The sequence below is a fragment of the Carcharhinus amblyrhynchos genome, chromosome 8 (assembly GCF_965287045.1).
Source record: "Carcharhinus amblyrhynchos chromosome 8, sCarAmb.v2.hapA, whole genome shotgun sequence".
NCBI classification, from domain to species: domain Eukaryota; kingdom Metazoa; phylum Chordata; class Chondrichthyes; order Carcharhiniformes; family Carcharhinidae; genus Carcharhinus; species Carcharhinus amblyrhynchos.
In genome coordinates this window covers 81,292,365-81,312,193 of record NC_137331.1, presented here as the reverse complement: position 1 = coordinate 81,312,193, position 19,829 = coordinate 81,292,365, and the positions used below count along the sequence as shown (strand labels likewise).

Here is a 19,829-nt window from a genome sequence, read left to right as displayed (position 1 = left end):
CTTATTAATTCTCACTGTGCTACTGCAGCTGAGAATTAATGGCTGCGATTCTCCCAAAAGTGCTGAATTGGCAGGAAAACTGTTCTAAATCTTGATTGTTTTGTCAGTTCAGCTTCTCACCTGAATCTTTGCACTCCGTGCATTGCAGAGTTGTGAATCTCATTAAAAACCTAAGGGGGTGTTGGGGTGGCCTTTTGCACCGGAGAATGACAGTTCTGAAACTCTGCGCGTGCTCAGTTGTCTCAATCTGTCAGACTCCCTGTTTGCTGGCCAACTTGATTGCTGGCCAGCCCGGAATTCCCGCAGAGCTGCCCCTCCAGCACCCCCCCTACCCCGCAGGGCCCGATTGTGGCCCCCGCAACAATTATACGGCTATCTTGGAGCCCCCCAATGCACAGCCCACACCCCAGCAGTGGTGATCCCCTAGCCCCCTTACTCCAGCAGACCTCCCCCACACTGACCTCTCCTGGGGTCAGAACCCTCTCCTGGAGGTAGCCGGCCCAACCGGCTGATCCCCCATTCCCCCCCAGCCCACCTCAATCTCTGCCCTCCCTTCACCCCAGCCCGATTCTGTCTGCAAAGTGGCAGTAGAACTGCCCATCCACACTAATCACTCCTGCCCACAATTGGCCCTGCCCCTTTGCACTACCTGATGTCGTTGGGCAGTGCCAAGGTGCCCCCTGCGCATGGGCACTTTGCCCCTTGGGCAGCATTGGGGACACAGGCTGGTACTGCCAGGGTGCCTATGCCCAGGGGGCACCACGGCCTCGCTGCCAGAGCCCCTGGGGAGGCCCTGATTGCTCCACCTTCATTCCAGCGGGGTGTCCTGCTAGTTCCATGAATGTGGGAGCCAGTGTAAACCCCGCCGGAATGAAGTACTCCTCGTGGGACGGGAGATTTGATCAGGACCTGAAAGATCCTGATAATGACCTGCAAAACATATTTAAAATAAATTTCAAAAAGATTCAAATTATTTACCTGCCTTCCTGCTGGCGTCCAACGTGGTCTGTTCGCCAATCTGGGAGATGTGCATGCGCTCCTGGTGCATGCGCAAATCCCGGTTCAAGGCTGGCGACACACATCTCCGACCTCGATCTGCCAGAAAAGTTGCAGGTCACGATGGGAGAATGGCGGCTAACAATTCCAGCTTTTACAGTTGCACCATAGAAAGCATTCTTTCTGATTGTATCACAGCTTGGCATGGCTCCTGCTCTGCCCAAGACCACAAAAACCCACAAAGCGTCTTGACCAAAGCCCAATCCATCACACAAACCAGCCTTCCATCTACTGACCCTGTCTACACTTCCCACTGCTTCGGAAAACCAGCCGGGAAAATCAAGGACCCCATACACTCCGGGCATTCTCTCTTCAACCTTCTTCCATCGGGAAAAATAATACAAAAGTCTGAGGACATGTCCAACTGGCTCAAGAACGGCTTCTTCTCTGCTGCCTTCAGACTTTTGAATAGACTCACATGGTATTAAGCTGATCTTTCTCTACACCCTAGCTATAACTGTAACACGACATTCTGCACTCTCTCCTTTCCTCCTTTATGTATGACATGCTTTGTCTGTATAGCGCGTAAGAAACAATACTTTTCACTGTATACTAATACATGTGACAATAAATGAAATCAAAAATAGATCTCCCCTATTAGAACTTATGAGATTTATATGGCTGAACCTAACCTAAATGGTTGAACTCTCTCATCCCTATGTCGGTGACTGGCACTATGGGTATTCTAGTTTAAATCTATCTCGACTAGGCTGACCACAGAACAAATCAGAAAACATGTATTACTGAAGACCAATTTAGTCATACAATGTTATCATTATAAGTTTAACTTATTCATTTAGTCTGTCCCTCATGTTCATGATAGATAAGAAGGTAGACAGTAGGATATCTGCTTGAATTGATTCGCTACATAAAGTCTTTTGAACAAGATAACCTTAGAATTGAACACCAGGCCAATTTTTGTCTGTATCGAAAGGAATTGCCAGGGTAACTCTTGGCTCTCTAGGAGGTATATGACAGTGGATAAAAATTATGTAAATTTGAGCTGCAGTGTTATAATTTAACAAAATGAATCAGGTTTGTGGTGATGAATTTTCACAAAAGAGAGTGAATAAAGGAAGTGGAAAGTGGTAGTTAAATTGTGAGGGGAAGATAATGGTGATATTAACGCAACACAAAGTCGGCATCATGTGCGAATACATATGTTTGTATTTTTTGTGAGATCTATGAAAGATTATATTTTTCTCATCTTTGCTGCTTCATCACTGATGCTTCTTACTTTTAAAGCCGTATTTTTAAACATAAGCCCAACAAAGGAAGCAGCACATTTTACTTTGATCTAAGCTAAACTTTTCAAAGCTTTATTTCGCCATTTGAATGACCATTTCATAAAATATAGTGTTTTAAAGAAGGTGAAATCATAAAAGATTTCTGTTAATATTGCACATGGTTACTGAAGCTATGATAGCAAATGTGAAATATGTATTTTAGTAAGCAAGCAAGAACTATCATTTGAGATCTGAAAACTCTCTGAGAAGCATATAAACATACAAACATAATGGTATGTATTTGTTCCTATTGGCTCATTGTGAAGCCCTGCTATAGTAATGTAGTACTGTATACGAACATAAGTGATCATGTAAGATGTAGACCAGAGAACAGAGAGAGAAGCAGCAGCCATGGAAGAGATCAAACACCACAAATATAGACTCTGTTAATTTTTAACTCAGTGCTTCCAAGTGTCACATATTTAAGGTGCAAGGGGTAAGGTTTAAATGAGATATACGAGGCACATTTTTTACACAGAGTAGTGGGTGCCTGGAACTCATTGCTGGGGGAGGTAGTGGAAGTAGATACGGTAGTGACTTTTAACTCTTGACAAATACATGAATAGAACCATAGAACCATAGAAAATTACGGCTCAGAAAAAGGCCTTTGGCCCTTCTAGTCTGTGCCAAACCATTTTTTGCCTAGTCCCACTGACCTGCACTTGGACCATAACCCTCCATATCCCTCTCATCCATGAACCCGTCCAAGATTTTCTTAAATGTTAAAAGTGACCCCGCAATTACCACTTTATCTGGCAACTCATTCCACACCCCTACCACTCTCTGCGTGAAGAATCCCCCCCTAATATTCCCTCTAAACTTTTCTCCTTTCACCCTTAACCCATGCCCTCTGGTTTTTTTTTCTCCTCTAGCCTCAGTGGAAAAAGCCTGCTTGCATTCACTCTATCTATACCCATCAAAATCTTATACACCTCTATCAAATCTCCCCTCATTCTTCTATGCTCCAGGGAATAAAGTCCTAACCTGTTCAATCTCTCTGTAACACAGCTTCTCACGTCCCGGCAACATCCATGTGAACATTCTCTGCACTCTTTCAACCTTAATTACATCCTGTAAATAGGTGACCAAAACTGTACACAATACTCTAAATTCGGCCTCACCAATGTGTTATACAACCTTACCATAACATTCCAACTCTTATACTCGATACTCTGATTTATAAAGGCCAATGTACCAAAAGCACTCTTTATGACCCAATCCACCTGTGAATAGGGTAGGAATAGAGGGAGATGGTCCCTGGAAGGGTAGGGAGTTTTAGTTAAGTTGGGCAGCGTGGCCGGTGCAGGCTTGGAGGGTTGAAGTGCCTGTTCCTGTAATTTTCTTTATTATTTGTTCTTTTTGTCATGTTTCCAAATACACAGAAAAAACTGGCAATGAGGACAGTGGCTATGTGCTTGCTGAGTCACTCAAAGAAAATTTTTTTGATAAGTGGGTGAAGAAAACCAATGTAGTGACTGGAAAAGTGGTTGTGAAGTACAGTTAGGAGAAAGCAGCAGAGGAAAATAAGGGTGGCGCTTCTTGGCGTTGTTGGAGATTTTATTGAAAATGCGGAGCAATGGAGCTCTTTGAGCAAACACTTTGACTGGAGAATCCCAACTGTGAGTGAGGTCAGAGAAATCTGGCCAGATGTTTAACATATACGATTTGTATTTATGTTTTAAGTAAAGCCATACACTCTCTTTGGCTTGATTCCGAGTTGTATGTTTTTATTGTAAAAGATTCCCAGTTACAATTTGAAACATAGACTTTGATTTTACAGGTACTGAGTGATTTTAAATCTTTCATTGGACTATAAAAAAAATTAATGTGAAAGCTACAAATTCCTAATATAAATTGTCAATTAAGTATAATCACGTATCTCATACGGAGATGATAGCATTTCATTATTTACTATCATTCTGTGGATCAAAGCTTTTATTGGATCAGAAAGAATAATTTTACTGAATATTGGTGTGTCACCCCAGTTTACTTGGAAAGAAAACTCAGCTTTGATGGTTATTAGTAGCACTGGTGCAATCAGGTCTACAGACAGCAAGAGATGACAGACTGACAATACTCAGTCTGACCTTGGAGATAGTGTGGGCAGAGTTAGCTGCTGCATCCTGAGACAAGTTCAGTTAAGAATATCACTGGGATATGAAGGAAGATTGGTAGATGGAACATGAAACATATCAGGCGGCTGATCCTAAATTGAGTACAGTTATTTTATTTAATCTAGTTTAAAGATTATTTAGCAGTTATTTCCATCTTCATCCACAGATTGTATTTTTCAACTGATAAATGGAAGACTTGATGAATAATTTATTTTAATTATTTAATTTAAAATTAATTCCTTTATCATAAATGCCTGTTCTTTGTAAATTTTTCAATGTCATTTAGGACTGGAAATTAACCTACTCGTATCTTGTAGCAAAAATATGACATTCCTTTCCCATCTTTGCATCAAATGGGCAGATGTGACACATGATACAGGATGGGATTTTGTAGCCTTGCTCGTCCTGAAACTGTAAAAGCCCTGCCCAAGGTCAATGGACCTTTGCATGGTCTGCCCCTCACCTGCTCCAATTCACATGGATGGTAAACTCCTGGCCAGAATGTTCATGTTACTTAAACAGCTGAACAAAACTGATAATTTGCACAAGGCAAGAAAGCCACCACCAACATAAAGTAACAGGATTGTACACCATCCATAATTTGCACTGCAGCAATTCACTGAGACTTCTTCGACAGCACTTTCTAAACCCAGGACCTCTTTGGCCTAGAAGGAAAAGGGCAGCAGATACATGGGAACATGAAATTCCTCTCCAAGCTGCAGCTCCTTCTGAGTTGGAACTACATTGCTGTTTTTTCACTGTTGCTGAAACACATTCTTGGAACTCCTTTCCTAAGAGTACTGTAGTTGTACCTACATCAGGTGGATTGCAGCAATTCAAGAAAGTGGCTCACGACCACCTTCTCAAGGGCAATTACGGATGAGCAAGAGATTTTACCCTTGCCAGTGATGATCACCTGCCATGAAAGAAAAGTGTATCTGCAAAATGCAAATTTGTGTAAATCATGGAATAGTTGCAGCTCTATTGCTCTCTGCAAATTTTCTTCCTTTCAGTTGCTTATCCATAGCCTCCACTATACTCTCAGTCAGTGCATTCTAGATTGTGCTGTCTGTTGCACGAGAAAGCTTTTCCTCCTATTACTTTTGGTTTGCTTACCTTAAGTCTGTGTCCTTAGGTTCTCAACCCTTTTGCCATTGGGAACAGATTCTCTTGATTTGCTCTGTCTATACCCCTCATGATTTTGACCACCTCAAACAAATCACCTCTCAACTTTTATTTTCTAAGGAGTAGAAAACCAACTTCTCCAACTTAACCACATAATGGAAGTTCCTCTTCCCTGAAATCATTGTCACAACTCTTCTCTTTGCAAACTCTATTAACTCCTCACAAAATCGGACTTAACACTCCACTTGAGGCTGTATCACTGCAAGGTTCCTTGCTTTTGCCTTCTATGTCTCTATAAAGCCCAGGATTCCATAGGCCTTTCTATTCACTCTCTATTCAACCTGCCTTGTCACCTTAAACAGTTTGTGCACAAGTATCCCAGCAAGCGGCATTGGTGATAGGAACAAGATAAATGGCAAAAATCTTCTGTAACATTGCCAAAAGGACCACAGGGTGAAATTTAATGGTTGCAATGGTAGGGCTGTCCATTGACTGTAAAACTGGTGGCAACTCCACCATGGTCATTTCTGGGAGTTCCTTTGAGATAATCAGATTGGCTGTGGTGGGCCTTCTGATCCACCAGGGGTAATTTCCTACCAGGCTTCCCAGGGTGTTGGGTGGATCTTTCCTCTGCCCTCCAATCCCAGAGAACTGTTAGCCAATCAGAGGTTTTGTTGGGAAGGTGGGATGTTGGGAAGGTGACGAGTCTCATTCATAGCTGCTCATTAATCACGTTTTGTTTTTTATTTGGTGCTCGTTATATGCTAAGTTAATTTCCATAGATTATTAATGGATTCATATATTCCTGGTTATATTCCTGGCAATGTGATGAATTAAATCCTTCAGCTGATACCGGCAATGCATTTAGAAACTGATGGAAACTCAGAGAACTATTCCACACTCATTGGATCTTTTATTCATATTATCTCGCCTTAAATCAGACTTTTTTGCTCTAACCAAATCAATTTATTCCCTGTTGAATTAAAGGGATATTTTCATTGATATTTTAGTTAACGGGTGAATACGTAGATGTTTGCCAAGGTAAAGATTTAATCTCTTTTTAAAAAATTACTAATAGTCCTCATGTTTAAAACAAAATGAGTGGGAATGACAGCTAATTAAGGCAGTAAAAGAAGTCCAATTGAAATTCTGCATAGAACCATTAAGTTACAATGATCCATCAAAAATAAAGCAATACCAGGAATGATGAAACAAATGCAATTTAGCAGGAAGCATGTGGTACATTAAGTGATTCTATCTAATTGAATCATCTAGCTTGCTTTCCAGCTACCAACAGGTAAAACCACCAAAAACATATTACATTACATCTTGAGAATCACTAATGGAAGGACATATTGGCTGCAATCTAATGTCATTGTTATCCATGGGCGCAAATCCCACAATGGCTGCTATATCTTGCGAGTGACAAATGCCATGATTTGTGCCAGCAAGATCTCAGTTTGAGATTTTCCCAATGCTTCACCAGTGCTGTTATTAGGTCCATGCCCAGAAAGGGTGTGCATCTGGTTTCAATAAATTATCATATTTTAGCATATTATTAAAAGGCTTGACACTATAGTGACCAACCATGGCACTTTCCCCCACAACCCCCTGCAGTAGTGTGATATCACACTCGTGTGAATTATTAATGATTTTCAGGAATGAAAAGCAGTCATTGATGACCATACCAGAAGCACAAAGTTGTTTGTAAGTCTTGGGAATTGAGAAACAAGGCTGGGCATTGCTTCTTAGCACCTTGGCAATACCCCCAGGGTGTCATGCGGAGGCACATGGAAGGGGCTGTGACATGGAGCTCTGGCAGGACTTATCCTCTTCACTGGGGGGATGAGGGGTGGTTTGCCTTCTGCAAGTCGGAGGTTGGGAAAATTGCACCCATTATTTCTACTTTACTCTGCTCTTTATAAGTGTTACTTGTCCTGTGCAATTCCAACCTGTGGTCTTCTAGATTTATCATTTAATTCTTTGAGGTGATGACCCATGGAGTTAAAGCAAAGGCAAGAAACTAAATATCTGCTGAACTTAGGTTACTATGCTATACCAAATAATTAGTCTCTCCTGCTCTTTTCATACCGCTACCTCATATAAATGACTGTAGATTAATAACATTCTTTACCATGCATGGCCGTACTGTAGCAGAACATGTGATTTTTTTTTAAATCTGTGGACAATTCCTAGCTACCTATTGGCAATACAGAGTCACCTATGTTGTATGGGACAGGAGTTTCATAAATCAATAGATTTAGAATGGCAGATTATCTAAAAGGCATCATTCAAACAATTAGGTCCTTCATGTTCATCCACAATTTTCCAGACTTGTTCACTTATTTTCACCATTTAGTGTTGTGATTGGGTCTGTACACGGCCTCTTGAATATCACTGCTTGTACCAAAGCACTCTAGGCTACCATATCCTTGATTAATTTATAAATGAAACTCCTTCCATCTTAGGGGATCTTTACACAGTAGACAAAATAAGAGGAAAGAATTTCAGGTCATGTAGTGTAGCCCCAGTTTTGACAGCACCTTAAGAACCCTCAAACTTTACTACCTAGAAGGACAAGGGCAACAGATGCATAGGCACACTATCACGAGGTATAAGAGGAGGTTGGTATGATTGGCTAGTCTTGGGTAGTGGTGAAGGAAATTTACTCTGGTACCTAGTTCTCATCACTGCCACGTAACTCCAGCTGGAAAACAAGGCAGGAATTTTATACTTTTGCTCCCTGCAGAAGTTGATTTCCAGGCGTACAGGGTGGGGGCGAGTGATCATATAATTGAGCAGGATGGCAGACGGCACCATGTCCATTGCCTAAACACTGCTGTAACCAGTCACAGGTTAGACGTTGGGTGGCCTAGATAACCTTGGGCCAATTGAATCCAATTCATTGTCAGTTAAGGGTCGGCCTGTACGCTCCATCACTGGTATTTTTATTAGTAGTAGGGGAAAGGGGTGCCAATGCCATTTGACGAGGTCACCAACTAAACCCTGATGGGCTGACCTCAGGCTCAGATGCAATCCTTTGCATTCAGAAGCCCCTTGTGCCTCATGCCCCATGGAGAATAACATCACGCTCCTCACTCTGAAAAGTGAACAAGTGCCACCCTGCCTGATTCCAGCCTCTCGTTCATTAAATTTAGCACTTGTGTGATGATAGAGACCTTCTTGTGTCTTTGACATTTAGAATATGGCAAGTCTATGTGAGGATCACAATAAAAGCTGGAGAGAGCCATTTTGCCTTTAAGGATAAAAGCAACCCATAGAACTATTAATAGAAAATCAATTTATTGTAAGTACCATGTTCTAGATGATGTGGGTGGACACTTCTGTCAATATGACAGCTTTTTGACTGCTAACACTGAATGCATTATTTAAATGTTAAACTAATTTATAAGCAACAGTCATACACATAAGACCCATGCCAAAATTTGGACCAAATAATAAATATCTCATTTAACCTCTCCTGCAATGACACAGGCTATACTGAGTCAGTATTGAGTTCATCTAGATCTGTGGTAGCATTTTGCCCTATAAGAAACAAAAGGATCAAAATCAAGGGTCAATGTTATGTTGAATTGTACAACAGAGGAGTCTATTTTGTTCTTACATTTGAAGAAGGATATTAAAGTTTATACACTGCTAATTTTCTATTCATCTCAGCCATGCTTGAATTGATAGCACTCTGAAAAAGTGGCTTCAAGTCCCCATCCAGGACTCAAGCACAATAATCATGGCTGACGTATCAGTGCAGTACTGAGTCAGAACTGCACTCTGAAAGGTGCATTTTGTTGAGTGAGACATGACCACTGTCTTCTTGAAAGACAAGGACAGTAGATACCTGGGAACACCTCCACCTGGAGGTTGCTCTCCAAATCACCCACAAACCTAACTTGGAAATATATTGTTGTTCCTTCACTGTCACTGGATCAAAATCCTGGAATTCCCTCCCTATCAGTACTGTGGGTGTACCTAAACCTCAGGGAGTTCAGCGACTCAAGAAGGCAGCTCACCACCACCTTCTCAAGGGCAGTCAGGGATGGGCAATACATATGGCCTAACCAACAACATCCACATCCTGTATATTTATTTTTAAAAGTCTAATCTTTCAGTTAGATGCTAAAGATCTTATGGCACTATTTTGAAGGACAGGGGAATTATCCCTGGTGTCCTAGATGACATTTATCCCTCAATCAGTACCAGAAAATAAAGAATAGATTGTTTGGTTATTATATTGTGGTTGGTGGGACCATGCTCTGTACAGATTGACTATAGTGTTTCTTAAATTATAATTGCCAAGGTAGTAAAAGGCAATATTGTGATGACCTTTGATCTGAAAGTACAGTAAAGAAAATTTGCAATTTAGTTAAGCGGTCTGTGGAATCTGTAATGATTTTAAGTGTGCTTGAAAAGGACCTGCAAGAGATAATTGTACAGGTTCATCTGACCTGGGAATCCTTGATCTGAAAGCAATACCAACAGGAAGAAAGTTAAGAAAGAAGCTACATGAATGGCAGACACAAAGGAGAGCCACAAGCAGAGGAGCTGGAGGATGAACAGATGCACAGATGCAGATACAAAGAAAAAATATACGGAGACAGAAAGGAGAACACATCAAATTTCTGCATTCAAAATTACTTCCAGGAAGAATTTTTTTTTCCTGTTTGGCAGAAAAGGAAACAGGAGCTTGTGGGAGGCAACGTGCAAGCATGTTGTAAAGGTCAAAAACCTGGAAAACTGTCTGAATAGCTTAGAAATGCCAAAGAGCTGGTTGTTTTCCCAGAAGTGACAAAATCATGAACTGGGCTGTTATTAGTTGGCCGGTTGAAAAAAAACTCTGGAAAGCTATTATGACCTGAGGGAGAGAGGATTGGTATAAGTATATCTTGCCAATGATAATCGCACCCATCCATTTCAGAGGTGAAAACTGTTGTCTGGTAAGATTCCTGACTATCTTGTTGGTGTAATGTTGCCTCCATGACATCCAGGCTTTTACCTTGCTCTTCCTCTTGCAGTTTATGTGGGCATTCCATATAAATGGCTTGCATGCAATCATAACAATAGGAAAACACACTACTATATAATTTCTGTACTACTTCCAGCTAATTCAAATGTTTGCTACAAATGCCTACTTATTTGCCCATTGGCATTTCTGAGCAACAAGTGAGTACTTTGTCCTTTTCCCATGCCAATATACTGACATATGTAGGCAAACTAAATGGAAAAATAACTAAAAAAACACTTCCAGTTGTATCTCAATCTCTATGGCTCATGTTTAAAAATAAAAGTGACATGTAAAAGCAGGTATAAAGCAGAATGGGTCAAGGACTACGAGATGACAAAACTGCTAAACCAAAATGACCAAATTATAATCAGGCTGCCTTGGAAGGATAGCTTCAGGAAAGTATAGAGTTTGGGTTCAAAGGCAAGAGTAAAAAAAGCTTTGTTGGAGTGACAGTATACTATCTGTGGGGAAACAAGCACACTTCTGCTCTTTTGCTGGTCAGGTTTGTTAACATTAATCATTCACGAGTAATTTCGGAAAGCATTTTGTTCACCAAAGTAAATTGAAACTCTAGAAATCTCTCCCCCAAAAGACTCTGGATGCTGGGTCAATTGATTCTTTTCTTTGTGCAGTTTTTGATCATTAACAAATTTGAGTGAGTGTGGTACTAATAATTGTAATTACACCGTGAACTGTTTTTTTGAGCCCATTTATTTTACTGCACAGTAAATGCATCTTTAACTGTCCTTAGGGTAATGTCTGTGATTTTCCTGTGAACGGTCCAGATAATGGCATAGGAATGAAATGCATTCAGTCGTTTTGTTGATGTCCTCGCATCCATGGAGTGCAGTTAGTTTTGGGATATTGAATGAATCCAAGGGAGTAATTTAATACTACCCACTTTGTATGGCAGAGTCTACAGTTTCAGATAACACCAGACTAATTAGTACTTGATTCAGATTAAAGCAGCAGGGACTTTAAGCACCCTGGAGTCAGAATAGGTAAAGAGCAGAACAATCTTATAAGGTTGAGAGATTAAATTGATGAGCTTCAGAAAATGTGATCCCTGGAGTTCTGCACTTTCACATTCAATTGAGACTCGTAAATCTCATGCAATTGCAAGTTGAGAAAGCATGGAGGTATTTTCAGGAATGTACGTTGAACAGCTTTTGGTTAGCTTTTCATATTGCTGTCCCAAAATAAATCCATTATTCTCATTTTAAATTGTGCTGAAAGTAAAATCTTAGTGTGACGGGGAGACGATGGCCTGGTTATATTATCGCTAGATTATTAATCCAGAAACTCAGCCAATGTTCTGTGGACTCGGGTTCGAATCCTGCCATTGCAGATGGTGGAATTTGAATTCAAAAAAAAATCTGGAATTAAGAGTCTGCTGATGGCCATGAAACTATTCTTGATTGTCGGAAAAAACCCATCTGGTTCACTAGTGTCGTGTAGGGAACATAGAACATAGAACATTACAGCGCGGAACAGGCCCTTCGGCCCACAATGTTGCGCCGACCAGTCTTATTTTTTAAAAAAAACATTGACCCACTAATCTAAACCAATCCCTTTTCGTCCATAAACCTATCCACCAATCTCTTAAACGCCCCCAAACTAGGCGCATTTACAACTGCAGCAGGCAGGGCATTCCAGTCCCTCACCACCCTCTGGGTAAAGAACCTGCCCCTGACATCCGTCCTATAACTACCCCCCCTTAATTTAAAGCCATGCCCCCTCGTGCTAGATTTCTCCATCCGAGGAAACAGGCTATCACCATCCACCCTATCTAAACCTCTAATCATCTTATATGTTTCTATAAGATCCCCTCTTAGCCGCCTTCTTTCCAGTGAAAACAACCCCAAATCCCTCAGTCTGCCATCCTTACATGGTCTGGCCTACATGTGACTCCAAAGCCACAGTAATATGGTTGACTTTCAACTGCCCGCGGGCAACAAGGGATGGGTAATAAATGCTGGCCAGCCAGCGAAGCCCATGTCCCACAAATGAATTATTTCAAAGTTACAATTAGATTTGTAGATGGGAAGCGTAAGTGTATTCAATTAATAAAATCACAAGACTTTCAAGAGTGTATGGAGTGAGTGGTAAAGATAACAACTCTGCTTGTCAAACATTGACATCCAGGAGGATGGTTTATTTTACAGTTGTCCCACAGTTGACTCTCACTAAGCTCTCATTAGTGGCTCCAAGTCTGACACCAACCTGCCTCAATTTGCAATCTTGTGAGAGTAGTCAAGGTGTGTCAAAGACTTGACAAAGCCTAGACTTCTGGAACTTATTCAGTCTCCTCATCACTGCTGAACTGTGAGTAGGATATTGGGAGTATGACGACACACTAAAGAAAGCTGTTAAGAATAATGTCATGTGTAGTCAACATCAGGACTTTTCCTTTTATTTAATATCATTTTGGATTGACTTCCTTGCATAGTGTTCAAACATACAGTTTGAAATTTAGGTTTCAGCATTTACAAATTACTTTTGCCTGCTTATTTCTTAAAGTGGGATTCTTTCTGTTTAAAAAGTGTTATTCCATAAAATTAACACAAGAATATGATGAATAAATAAGACTGTAATAAAACTTGCGGTTTGGCACACAAATAGCCCTGTATTGTAGCCTCACCAGGCTGACACCTCATTTTTATGTATGCCTGGTACTCTTCCTGGCATGCCCTCCTGCACTCTTCATTGAACTACAGTTGATCACCAGCTTGATGGTAATGGTAGGGTAGGGGATACATCAGGCCATGAGGTTGGAGATTGTAATTGTTTTAATTTCTGCTGCTGATGGCCTACAGTGCCCAGTTTTGGGTTGCTGGATGTGTTTGAAATCTATGCCAATGGTACTGCAGTATTACTATCCAACACATAAAGGGTAGATGTGAAGATGGAGCTTTATCTGCACAATGACAATGCAATAGACACACCTACCAATACTGTGATGGACAAATGCATCCACAACAGGTATACTGATGAAATTGTTTGCCTTGACCACTTCTGTGAGATCATACAGCTTTTTGCAGCACCACATGCTGCTGGCGTTGTCCACAATACTACAATTGTCACAATTTGCCACAACTACTTCCACTGCCTTTGCAACACCTGGAGGATTCCCTGGCCCACTGAGGGAGAAGAACTTTTCTTCTTCTGCTCACTTCATGTACAAAGACCAACTGTGCTGCATTGGTGAACATAATGACACTCCTTGTTGAGCCATTGTCACTCCTTTTTCTGTGCAAGAGTTCCCTTTGAACCAGTTCCAGCAGTTGCAACAGCCAAAATACATTTTGCTTTTCAAAGGAACAGTCTTTTCTTTAAGCAGTACAGGTTGGCTTTAAGTGATGCTAGTCTCACACAATCTTAGGTTCCCTGCTAAGCATGTCGGCACTCGAAAGCATGCCTCATGCTGGGCTACATGCTGCTATCATTTAAATTATCAGACCAGCACAAAGTCTGTGTTGACTGCATCATGATGATCAAGTCTGGATTAACCATGCCTCAAGGCTGATAACTGGCCTAATCCACTTTTCCCTCCATTAATTTCTAATTATGGTCATGTTTACTTCTATTCAAAAATACACAACTTTCAGTGAATGCTTTATGTATTTCTCCGTTTTATTCTTCCACTGGGTAGTTTTCATTTTTGGTGGACTTTGGCAGTGATTGCAGATGAGCTGCCCATTATGCAAACAAGCATATGAACAAGGAGCAGGAGTAGGCCAATTGGCCCCTTGAGCCTGTTTCATCATTTAATAAGATTGTGGCTGATCTCATAACCTCACATGCTTGTGGATAGGTCATCTCCCCTGATAACCTATCCTCAAGCAAAGGAAAATATAGTGGTCGATCATGTGTCAGAAGGTAGTGAATCTGTGGAATTCTTTACCATAGAGGGCAGTAGTGGCTGCATCACTGAAGTTTGTTCAAGGCTGAGACAGATGTGTTTTTAATCAGTATGGGAATCAAGGGTTATGGAGATAAGGCAGACAAGTAGAGTTGAGGATTATATCATGATCTCATTGAATGTTGGAGCAGAATCAATGGGCCGCATCACCTACTTCTGCTACTACGTCTTACGGTCTTACGTCAACAATGTCGTGTCAAAGGACCTCAGAGACGTGAGCCATGTCCAGCAATCACTTCACTGCAACTGCCTGGGACACTTTGGAAAGATATGTAAGTGCAAAACCTTCAGATGGGCAGGGGATCTCAAATGAGTCCAGGGGATAGATTAGCCACATCAAAAAGAAGTTCACTGATGTTTCTTGAGGGAAATCAATGATCCCAGATTCGTACTTTAGAATGCTAACATATCTATTAATAGTCACTATGTGAATTTCAACTTAGAACTGGGAGCTAGTGTGATGGTCCTGTCAAATCAGGAACAGGAGTGAGAAGACCTCTGATGATGGATGACAGACAGACCACTGCATGATCCCAGAGAAATCCAACAACAGGTCATAGGCACAATCCAAGAGCTGCTCCAATATGGCAACAAACAAATCATCATTCCGTCAGTCATCCACAATCAACCCTTTTCTCTGCTGAGCAGAGGTGCCTTTGTTGCTCTCAGCTGCCTCAAAATGGCAGAAAATGTCAAAACAACCACTGTCATCAGCTACGCTGAATTGGAGACTCCTGAGAGGCCCAGAGGTGTTGATGATCCCGACCGGGACTTCAGTTTAAAATTGTCCTCACTCCAGGCAGAGGAACTTATTCCAGCTCCATTGTACTTGGCAGAAAGTAATCCTGTTTGGAAAGGCCAAACCTCCAATGAACATGAACGTATTTAAAACAGAAGGTAGAGAGGAGAAGGAGCGGAAGCAGAAAGTTGAGCCCAAACCTTCAAAGTCAAACAGTTGCTGTCACAGAACCAAGGAATGCTACAGCAATAAAACTGGAGCTTTACAATCACATGGACAATGTGAAGTGAATCCTAAGCAGGACAGAATGGCCAGCAGCTCAACAAGACAAAACTCTGGGAGGCACATCACACTTGAAGAAACATTAGAAGCATTAGAATCCAAACTGCAGGTTGGGCTCAATATAAATGTAAGGGAGGTAAACCTTCAACTTCCAGGAAGAACATAGCAGACCCCACGAAGATAGAAAACCCAAATCCATTCTATGAAGGAACAGAGTGAACATTCCCTTTGGAACAAGCCCATGGTAACAGAAGAAGGAAGATAGATTGTTGACAAAGAGAGATACAACATTTAGGAACATGAAAACAACCAGATATTGACACTTGGGCATTTAAAGCATGAAGTACTAAACTAGAGACCACCAAAAAGCACCCAAAAGCAGTAAAGATGACCAGACCTTCAACCTTAAGAAGAACAAGATATGGAAGAGTCATAACTCCTCCAGACCATCTGAATCTGTAAATCCTAAGACTTGTGGGGAGGTGGAGTAGCATGTTAATAATACTGCAAATACATGGGCGGCATAGTAGCACAGTGGTTAGCACTGCTGCTTCATAGCTCCAAGGATCTGGGTTCGATTCCCAGCTTGGATCACTGTCTGTGTGGAATTTGCACATTCTCCTCGTGTCAGCGTAGATTTCTTCTGGGTACTCCGGTTTCCCACAGTCCAAAGATGTGCAGGTTAGGTTGATTGACCATGCTAAAAAAATTGCCCCTTAGTGTCCTGAGACACGTAGGTTAGTGGGATTAGCAGATAAATATGTAGGGATATGGGGATAGGGCCTGGGTGGGATCGTGGTCAGTGCAGACTCGATGGGCCAAATGGCCTCTTTCTGCACTGTAGGGTTTCTATGATTTGGGTAAACTTGGGGGTAGTGTAACATTAGAGTGTTAAGGACTGTAAGGGTTAATGTGGGACTGAAACAGAATTATCCACATTTGATGTAGAGAGTCACATGAGTGTGGTGATGAGTCTGGTAGAAGTCGGCCTGAATGCAACACCTAGTCACGACTGGATCCTGTATGTGTGTACATTGTTACGTAATATTAAGTTATCGTTCATATAAGTCTCTATACCCCTTCCCGAGACAACAAGCCGACCTTGCAACAGAGCCCTGTGTATCTACATGCCAGCCACAAGTGTAGGCTTTGTGGCAAGCTAATAGAAATCAGATACTGTCAGTTACAAATTAGTATGGTCACTGTTGATCCATGATCAGCGCAATATAACATAGCCTGAGACTCACTTTGAAATCAAAGCTTTGGAGTCTCTGTTAGTTAATGAATAGAAGTGGTAAGTATGAATTCTGAGATAATTGGGGTGAAGTTGGTGTTTGCCAGTAGTACAAAGTAGATAATAATGAATTGACAGCCTGTCTTATTATCTCCAAATCTTCTTTTGAATTGAAGTCAACTGCCCTTTGTCCAGATCTACATCCCTTCTTCTGTGAGTTTATTATAATAAAGAAGTTGCATAGTGACTGGCGGCTGTGTGAGTTTGCAATGCATCTTAGAAGATTTACGTATAACAGCATTAATTACTTGAATTTCTCCCTATTTATTTTATCCAGGTCCTTAATGATTTTGAACATCTTCTCAACCTTCTCTTCTCCACGAAGAACAGTCCTAGATTCTCCAATATACTGGTATAAAGGAAGTCGCTCATCCCTGGAACCATTCTTAATGTGTCATTTTTAATGCCATCCTAGCCTTCCAAAAATGTGATGCGTCGAATTGGACACATTACTCTAGTTAAGGCCAAACCAATGTTTTATGCAGGCTTATCATAATGTCCTTGTATTCTGTTCCTCTATTTATAAAGACCAGGATCACATATGCCTTATTATGTTCTTTCCTTATCTTCACTGCCAGCTTCAATAACTGGTATACAAATACCCTGAGGTCTCTCTGTCCTTGCATGCACTTTAGAATTATTATCCTTTATTTTATATCGCCTATCCTTCTTCCTAACAAATTTTATTACTTGATCCTTTTCTGCATTAAATTAACCAAAGGAACATGTTGTTTCAATTCATTGGCAAATCATTGGGATGTATGACCCTCATATCTGGCATCTCACCAGTACTGAAATGCTGCCTGAAAAGTGCCCAATCTACCTCAAATTACTATGGAAAGGTAAAGCATCTTAAAAATTTGAACAACAGGTTAAGTAAGCTGTTTCATGCTGCTACCAAATGCATCTGTTAGTGCAAAATACCACTGATTTAACCAGGATGCTGCCATCAGTCCAAAAAAAATTCTGCCTACCACACAATTGAGCAACATCATGCATGAATCCTAGTGCTGAGATGCCAAATATGCAGATCATACACCCAAGTGATTGGATGATCAAATCAAATATGTGCTCCATTGTTTTTAACATGCAGAGTTACAGATCGTAGTCAACCAACCAACAATTGCAAAGTCCAAAAGAAAATACCCACTGTTAGATGTAATTCAGTGACTGGCTAGAACTTGTTGAACAATCCCAAATGTGTTCATAGCTACATTAACAATCAGAAAGTGACATATCTTCAGATGGGCCTTTTAATTACCCATGAGCTTGGAGAGCCTATAGTTTCTTGTTGCTTTCTCCATAGCAATGTCTTGGTTAATCAGTTGACTTATCGATCAATCAGCACCATTTTCTCTCACAGCATAAATTGTTGTGATCATTTGAACTTTTGCATTCTTTTATGTTGCCTAATGCATGCAACATTTTGGGCTTTTTATCCGTATTCAAGTATTGTACTGTGAAGTGTAATGACCCCAGTTAATGTTATAACTGAATGGGAAAATCCCAGAATGAAAATCTGTCTCAAAGACTGTAACTTTTAATTTTTACATCACTTGGCAGAACAGGGTTACAAGACCACTAATTAGTTTTAACAACAAGAACAAAAATGTATCAAACGTGGAAAAATTGGATTGTCATACAATACTCATTTACTCCTCTTAATTTAACAATTACACACAGATTTTAAAATTACCACAGATTGCAAAGTACATCCTAAACTACAATGCTCTCATGAACAAGCAAAGTCCCTTTTAAAGCACACAAGATACTATAGTAAAACATACTCCTCTCTGAACCCAATGAATGCCTGTGAGTTTCCCTTTAAAATATCCCTAGATGATTCCATTGACCTTGGGCAGAATTTTCCAGATTTGGAGCAAGCACAGTCAGAAAATCCCACCCTGTAAGTTTTTAACGCTATTCTGTATCTTTGTCTCGCCACTATATAGTCCAGTAAAAATCTTTCATAGCCAACCATTTTCTACGTATCTTGCCTTCTTTAACGTTGCCTAAACCATGTATTTGTTATCATGGTATGTTCTGTAGAAAATCTACCAGTTTTTGGCCTCGCTCATTTCGTTTTCCAAGATCATATAGTCCTACGTATTGCCATCTCCTCTTTCTCTAAAAATACTGTCCCAATCTCCCAGAACAATCAAAGCGCTGTTTCCACTTTGCTGTTTGATAAGTTTTTCAGCTCTATTATATATTTCATCAACCTCCTTGCCTGGATGTTTGCTTGTGGGCATTTATAGCTAAGTGAAGGTAAGGTCCCAATTGCCCCTTTAGTCTCAGTAGCATCAATCTATTTGGCTTGCATTTACTTCACTCAAGCAGCTAGTAACTTCTTTCTCTAATGCTATTATTACTCCCTATTCTTTTTCACTTCCTTCTATCATTCCATAACTGATGATGTTGTTTTTTCCTGTTCAAAGTTCTTTACGTAATCCCAAAACTTAAATTTCTTGCTTTAGGTATCCCAGCTTTCCTGTCCTACTCATTGACCATACGTTCCACGTTCCTATTCTATAGATACTGCTAAGCTTGTCATAGATGAGGATTTGCTGGACAGTGACCTGGGAGGACTAATTTCCTCCTATGCTGAGCATAACAACCCTGTCCTTTGAAAGGGCTCCCATCTATGCTGTTGGTTTTCCTTTATCCAAAGATGTGCAGCTTAGGTGGATTGCCCATGCTGAATTGCCCCTTAGTGTCCCAAGATATATAGGTTAGATGGATTAGCCATAGTGAATGTGCAGGGTTACGGGCAAGGGGGAAGTGCCCGGATAAGGCACTCTGTAATAGTCAATAGGCCGAATGGTCTCCTTCTGCACTGTAGGGATTCTATGATTTTTTTGTGCTGATGCCTTCCTGAATCTTTCACTTGGGCACTTTCAGTGGTGATTTACTATTGCCAGGTGTTGTTGTGCATGTTTAGTCACCGACAACTGTGACTGGTAATCCTGGGCTTCACTGATACCAATAGCA

General features: G+C 40.9%; 1 long non-coding RNA gene across 1 annotated transcript in view; it reads left to right on the top strand.

The window, feature by feature from the left end:
- Positions 1-18,812, top strand: part of LOC145347052 (uncharacterized) — a 69,661-nt gene extending 50,849 nt beyond the window's left edge. Inside the window, exon 3 of the long non-coding RNA XR_013887760.1 lies at positions 17,116-18,812. This is a non-coding gene — a long non-coding RNA (uncharacterized LOC145347052). The remainder of the gene's footprint in view (positions 1-17,115) is intronic.
- Positions 18,813-19,829: the final 1,017 nt, after the last annotated feature.